This window comes from Papaver somniferum, chromosome 8 (assembly GCF_003573695.1).
Source record: "Papaver somniferum cultivar HN1 chromosome 8, ASM357369v1, whole genome shotgun sequence".
NCBI lineage: Eukaryota > Viridiplantae > Streptophyta > Magnoliopsida > Ranunculales > Papaveraceae > Papaver > Papaver somniferum.
The window spans coordinates 118,720,308-118,728,282 of record NC_039365.1 but is presented as its reverse complement, the minus strand read 5'-3'; positions in this window follow the sequence as shown (position 1 = coordinate 118,728,282).

The window sequence follows — 7,975 nt, the reverse complement described above, 5'->3', positions numbered from 1 at the left end:
AGTTGCAAAACCTTATCTTCATCCAACCTCAAGTACAGCTCCAGATGAAGCAAATTTTCACCGTCAGATTTAGAGAATATCGTCTATGGAGTCTGTCCAGCCTCCGATCTAGCTCTCGGTTTATTAAACCGGTTCACAGAGGTTTAGATTATCAGATATCGACACGTGTCTCAAGGTCCAGCAAAGTCAAATCCATACGGTCCAACCAACAGGTGGTCCAACTCGATCAGACCGTACAGGTCTAACTAGTTTCCACGTCAACAAGTTTTGCATAGTCATCTTCGCTATGTAGGCACAATTCGTGTGCCACGTCATCAGTCACTGCCAAGTCATCACTGCATGATAGTGACGAGCACCGCCACGTCAGAAATGGCGGGCCAGTATTCGTTGCCACATCAACACCAAAGGTCCAGTCATCTTTCGCCACGTCATCATGTATCCAGTCAGCATACTCCATGTCATCAGCTGATACTGCCACATCAGCAGCACCACGTCATCAAGGTTACTACAACGTGTCACCGCCACGACAGCGTGATTCGTCGCCACATCAACAATTTGCCACGCCAGTAGGATCCAATCATTGATTTCTGTATGTAATTTATGTTTCCACGTCAGCACATCGTCCCTTTCAACAATGCCGTGTCATTCTTCTGATACAGTCAGCACACGCACTTCTCGAAAATCTTGTTTCGTCAATAACTTCTTCATTATAAGACCGAATTGAGATTTTTGGCTCGTTAGAATCGTCTTTCGATTTCCTACGACGTGGAAGCAAAAATTCTTGTGTTCGAGAAACTTTGATGTGCACTTGGAGCAGCAACATGATCGAGTTCGAGGTTCGTGGATAGCAACATGGTTGAATTCAAAGTTCGTTTGATTTGTTACTCGAGGTTTGTCAGCAACATGATCAATTGTAGATAAGCAAAGAAAGTAAAGTTGTCACGCACGACGAAAGGGTCCGGAACCAAGGGACACGCCACACCATGACAACATTTTGAGGGCGATTCCAAAAAGAAAAATCACGATGGACCCAGAAATAGATATGGCGACTGAAAAAATACTTGATCATAAGCCATAGCCATCTAGCAAGTGAGGATTGAGTATAATAGATCTAGTTCCTGCTTCATATGGGGGCGTCATTGCTATTTGTAAATATCTCTACAGATAATGGGGGCGGCTAAAGTGTTGCCAAGAACGCAATCAAAAGCAACTTGTTTAAAGAAGTCGAAAAATATAAGACATCTTTTTCAATATCATTTCAAGTAATGAGGGTGGTTAAGGTTGAACGAACGAATGCCTGGAGAGGTAAGTCCTCACCAATTACATTATAAATCGAGTTTATAGTCAGAATTGAGAACACTTTTTGCATGTATTTGTAAAGAATTACGCGCAATATTTTTCTAGTAAAGAGAAAGACAAAAACGAAGTATATTGATTATTAAGGAAATAGTTGCAATGTTTTTCTAATAAAGAGAAAAACAAAAACGAAGTATTTTTATTTTTAAGGAAATAGTTGCAATGTTTTTCTATTAAAGGGAAAGACAAAGGAGAAGTATTTTGGTTATTAAAGGAAATAGTTGCAATGTTTTTCTAATAAAGAGAAAGACAAAGACGAAGTATTTTGGTTATTAAAGGAAATAGTTGCGATGTTTTTCTAATAAGGAGAAAGATAAAGACGAAGTATTTGGTTGTTGAGGAAGTAAATGCAATGTTTTTCTAATAAAGGGAAAGGCGAGAAGAAAGTGTTTCACTAGGAGCTGGAGCGAAAGAAAGGAAATGTATGACAAAAAGCTAGAGTATTCAACATGTGCACTAGAGATTGTTGTACATTCATTATTCGCAGACACAAGAGCGTTGAGTCGGCAACCTCTAGGCAAGTAACCGAGCATATGGGAAATCAATGTGCCTAGCAAGATACGGAGGAAACCTGCATTCGAGTGAGGTATATTATCGAAGACGAATTTGAGTTATTAATTTAATCCAGATACCGAATACTCATATGAATGGGAAAACAATTTTGATGGTTTTACTATTAAAGAGATAAACTAGTTTAACTAATTGGAGTGTTTTCTATCATAAAGAACAACCAAGGAACGAGTTTTCACGTAAAATCAAATAGTTTTGGCAATATCCTACAATAAATGCGAGCTAGGAAATGAAAGTTCTAGCAAAGAGAACATCTGCTGAAAAAGACAAGAATTAAAGTTACTCTATGTCACTGAAGTTCCATTAGTAGAGTAAAGGAAGGCGAATGGTACTCCCACTTACATTAGAAAGTCTCAAGATCTCCGTGCAAGAAACAAACTCCTATAATTGGTGTTTTTTTGGGAACTAAAGTCTCAAATTACAAGGATCAAATTGAGGGAGTCAAAGCATGACGTTATATGGCGATTCTTGTCGCATTCCAAGAAAAAATGTACATCAAGAGTGATACCGTGAGCTGTAATCACATACTTGACTGTGGGAAAGTTAGTATTTTCGTCGATTCGAGCATCCTACCTCGTTATGGGACAGTCGTCAGCAAACTAAAAGCGTCGCGTACAAAAAGACTTTGGAGTTACAATTTTTCAAGGATTCATGCGAAATGTCAAGTGACTCTGCATATTCTCTTAAACTAAAAGTTAGTATATACATGTGCTACTATGACAATGAATGTGTTTTCAAACTATACATTTGCTCATAAAGTCTCGTTGTAAGGAGAACAACCAACGTAATATTGACGAGTTAGTTTGATGGGAAGAAGTTAATGATCCCACTATGGTACGTGGACTTCGACATACAAACGCACTCAGCAAAGCATTTTTGGAAAATTTGGTCTCTCACGTAAAATGAACGTGGAACACCAAAAAGACGAGCATGATATTTCAGATAGGAAATATTTTGGTATGTAGATATTGAAGCAAGACATCCTTGGTCATATTTTGTGGGACAAAGCTAATATTGTTTTGTTCTTAATCCATCAACAAGTTGAGAATTAAGAGGGGGCGATGTTTGTACCTCAATAAAATGGTACACGTGCGTACCGCACAAGCTATTCAATACCGGTGAAACATGGTTTATTAGAGAAACCCGTTTGGTTTATTATGGAAACCCGTCGGTTTATTATGGAAACCCGTCGGTTTATTAAAGAAACCCACATGGCTTATTATATAAGTGTTGATGGTGGTTTTTAGCTTACGGTTAAAATCGTTAAACCTTGCATCTAACGTCACTCTGCAAGGAAACGGTGCCGTGAGTGCTAACCTCTCCACCAACATATTTATTGAGCCATTACATGAAATTTATCCATGCCAGCGAATGTAGCAACCATCCCAAACACTCTGTAAATTTCCGCACCTCGTCAATACAAGAATCACTGAGTACTTTCATGTGCTATGTTCCCCGGAAGAACCCTTAATATCGGTATGGCATGATGGATTTGTGTTTACTCGCAGCGGAGTAGCATGAACCTCCAAGTACCAAAGTTAAGGCCATCGCATGAAATGCTCAGACGAAAAGCACCCTTCATTCTGTAGATAAGGATTTTTGTGGCAGCATACAAAATCCATCCAATTATTGTGATAACTCATAAAAAACTCATAAACCCGACTAATTTGCAAAATTAGGGTTTCGCACCCGCGCAGTACACTATACCCCGTTGGTCGAAAAACTATGCTTAGCCAAACTAGGCGATTAAATCCGCCATAATGCACTGGAAGTGTGGCCACGCCCTAGCTTGCCGGCTCCACTTCCCATCAACCAATCAGGTCGCTTTAAATCCGCCACACTCACACAGAAGTGTATCCACGCCCATGCCTGGCCGACCCTCTTACATTAACCAATCAAGTTACTTTAAACTCGCCACAGTGTTGAAAAGAAGGAAATCGCGCCAGATGGACGCAAAGCCAATTGCATCCCTATAAACGCACCAGCATGCCAATCAGCATGCCAAACATGCCAAACGCACATACCGGGTGTTTGAGGGTGAAAATGATTTCTGCTGATTTTGGTAATTTCAGGTGTGTGGGTGAGAAACGAGTTTAAACCCTAAACAATGTACTGCAAGGGAGTACTTTAGATTCGAGAGATCAATCTGTACAAATCCGGCCTAAACCAAGAAATGGTCATTCCAGACTTGCTTCGGTCACAAAGTGAAGGAGAAGGGTTGGTTTTAGGAAGGGAAGCAAAGAGAGTGCTGAGACCAGAATAGTTGATTATGGAAGAGTATTTGTTTCACAACTTGTATCAGAAAGTGGAAAGCTAACAGATGGAAAGCTAACAAATATTTCTGAGTGTTGTATCCTCCTGACCTGAACTTCTTGTTCGGTGGAAATAGGTAATGCCTATTTATACCAGTCGAAGTGAAACTTACTATGGTCTCATTAAGAAATGGAAAACGGGTGAGTAAATGGGAGGAGGTGGTAACCGGTAACGCCTGGAATTGATGTTCCATAAAAGAAAGTGTTTCACCATTAATTCCTGTATTTACTAACCGCCTCATCCTTATGATATTGTCTTATAGCAGGCTAGTGTCCGCCGCACGCTATAAACCGCCAAACCAATAACCAATGAGCATCCCCCAGTTTGTGACATGTGTTGATGTCTCGAGCGTTTTCGTGGAAAACATGTAGTATGTTGTTGTTATCTGGCAAGTTGAGCTTGGGAGACTTGCAAACTCGGTGGTGACCTTCGACGGTCGAGATTTTGCATCTTAAGAGGAAAGGTAGCCGTTGATTATTGTAACCCTTCGTTTGGTATCCAGTGGCATGAAAGCATGATCAGTATGGCTTTAATATGTCCTAGTTTAGGCGCGGCCAAAAGTTAGGGTTTTGGATTTGTTTAGGCGCGACCAAACTAGGGCCAAAGGTTGCCATGCATTAGCTGGTAACCTTGGACGGCTAAGATCTGCATCTTAGATGAAAAAGTGGCCATTGATTGTTGTAGGCCTTCGTTTTGGTAGCAAGTGGCATGAAAGCATGATCAGTATGGATTTAATATGTCCTTGTTTAGGAGCGGCCAAAAGTTAGGGTTTTGGCTTTGTTTAGGCGCGACCAAACTAGGGCCAAAGGTTTCCATGCGTTATATGGTAACCTTGGACGGCTAAGATCTGCATCTTAGATGAAAAAGTGGTCGTTGATTGTTGCAGGCCTTCGTTTTGGTAGTCGCATAGGAAAGGCCGACATGGTATGGCGCGGCAAGGTGGTTGGCATACCATTTGCACATGTGGCATGGCATGCCTTGGTGTGGTTTGGCGTGGCCAAAACTAGGGTTTTGGGCCAAAGGTAACCATGCGTTGTTTGGTGACCTTGGACGGCTAAGATTTGCATCTAAGATGGAAGGGTGGCCGTTGATCATCGCACGCCTTCGTTTTGGTAGCCGCATAGGGAAGGCCGGCATGGTATGGCGCGACAAGGTGGTTGGCATGCCATTGGCACATGTGGCATGGCATGCCTTGGCGCGGTTTGGCGTGGCCAAAACTAGGGTTTTGAGCCAAAGGTTACCATGCGTTTTTTGGCGCCCTTGGACGGCTAAGATTTGCGTGTAAGATGGAAGGGTGTCCGTTGATCATCGCACACCTTTGTTTTGGTAGCCGCATAGGGAAGGCCGGCATGGTATGGCGCGACAAGGTGGTTGGCATGCCATTGGCACATGTGGCATGGCATGCCTTGGCGCGGTTTGGCGTGGCCAAAACTAGGGTTTTGGGACAAAGGTTACCATGCGTTGTTTGGCGACCTTGAACGGCTAAGATTTGCATGTAAGATGGAAGGGTGGCCGTTGATAATCGCACGCCTTCGTTTTGGTAGCCGCATAGGGAAGGACGGCATGGTATGGCGCGGCAAGGTGGTTGGCATGACATTGGCACATGTGGCATGGCATGCCTTGGCGCGACCAAAACTAGGGTTTTGGGTCAAAGGTTACCATGCGTTGTTTGGCGACCTTGGACGGCTAAGATTTGCATCTAAGATGTAAGGGTGGTGTTGATCATCGCACGCCTTCGTTTTGTTAGCCGCATATGGAAGGCCAGCATGGTATGGCGCGGCAAGGTAGTTGGCATGCCATTGGCACATGTGGTGCGGCTGTCATAGTTGGCATGCCTTGGCATGGAGGTGCGGTTGGCATGGCATGGCATTGGCGTAGCGGTGCGGCTGGCATGCCTTGGCGCGGAGGTGCGGCTAGCATGGCATGCCATTGGCGTAGTGGTGCGGCTGGCATGGTTGGCATGTCATTGGCACATGTGGTGTGGCTGGCATGGTTGGCATGCCTTGGCGCGGAGGTGCGGCTGGCATGGTTGGCATGCCTTGGCGCGGAGGTGCGGCTGGCATGGCATGGCATTGGTGCAGTGGTGCGGCTGGCATGGTTGGCATGACTTGGCGTTGAGTTGTGGCTGGCATGGTATGCCATTGGCACATTGGTGCGGCTGGCATGGTTGGAATGCCTTGGCGCGGAGATGTGGCTGGCATGGTCTGCCATTGGCACAGTGGTGCGGCTGGCATGGTTGGCATGCCTTGGCGCGGTAGCATGAGAATTAGGGTTTGGCATAGATGGTGTCAGTCAGTGTTAAGGGTTCTGCCGTGGAACATGACCCATGTAAAAAAAAAAGGGTACCCCGGTAATTCTTACGTAGGCATGCTGATTGATTCAATAAATGTGTTATGGTCATAGTGATGTCATGTCAGATGTATAATTTTACGATTTTTACCCTAAGCTAAAAACCACCATCAACATTAAGTCCCCTGCTTAGATCGGAACATGAGCATTGTTGCGAGGTAAGCATAAGATGGTGACAGGCGAGGATAAAAATCGAAACGACGGGTCGTGAAAAGATGGTCAGGAAGGTTCGACTAACCTTTTTCTAGAGGTAAGGAGAGTTCATGATCCCCGTGTTTGGCGGCCTTGCATAGATTCTATTTGTGGTGTAGACCGTGAAGTGGTGAGATGAAGATCGTCGGCTTAGTCTAGCCATGCATCACCTTGGATGGGTTGGGAAACATCGAGACGCTGGCTTGGCGAGTTGTTGGTGTTGGTGCGGTTTGGAAGAGGGACGCAGGCATTGTGTTGGCTTGGGCTCGGTACAGCGCAAGACTGGGAATGGGCTTGGTTGATGGCTTGGCGTGGCAAGCATGACGTGGACGGTGGTGCAAGGCATGCGCGGACGGCTTGGAATGGTGGGGACAAGGCATGACGCTGTTCTGGCAAGGCAAGCATGGCGTGGACGGTGGTGCAAGGCATGACGCGGTTTGGTAAGGCAAGCATGGCGCGGACGGCTTGGCACGGTGGTGGCTTGTCTTTGCGGGCATGGTTGCCTCCTTTCCTTATTTGACTCACATAGGAAGTCCTTTCCTTATTCAAAACCCCGCAAGTGTTATGCCCGTAGAAAGGGAGCGTTATTCCTTCTCTTCATGTCACCTTGTCGGTTTTGTTTTTTCAAGTCTCGGTGCTAGCGGCAGAGAAGTAACAACGTGGGCAAGCGTGTTTTAAACATGTACTTCCACGTTTTTCACCAAACCCTAATTCACTTCACGTCCAGGCATTTCCTCATGTTTGCTGGTAGAAAACGGTTTTTTAGAATCTGATGTCACGCCTCAATCCGCGGCTAGTAGGAGGCTTTCCTTTTCGGGACCTCATCGCTCTGCTGGATATAAGAGATGATCTTGAATCCTTCATTCACACAGGTTGTCTTGAAGTCGTGTCTATCCTCTTTCCTTTCTCTGGTTTTGTAGCGCTTAATGGGATCTTCCAGTGACAGACGTGCCTCCAACTCTTTGGGAATAAACTTTGGAATCGGCGAAAACCAGTCTTCTTCTCATAGGGAGGCGTTGAATAGAATTGAATCTCTGTTCCGTGAAGCTGGCGAAATTATTCGGAACATATCTTTGGAGGAAGAACGGGAAGGCGGCGAAGCATCCCAGTGCGTCGAGAGGCTTTGGTGCAACAAAACCTCTTCACGGCCCACTGTTAGGGCGGGACAGTTTTCTTCTCAGTTGAGACGGCGAAA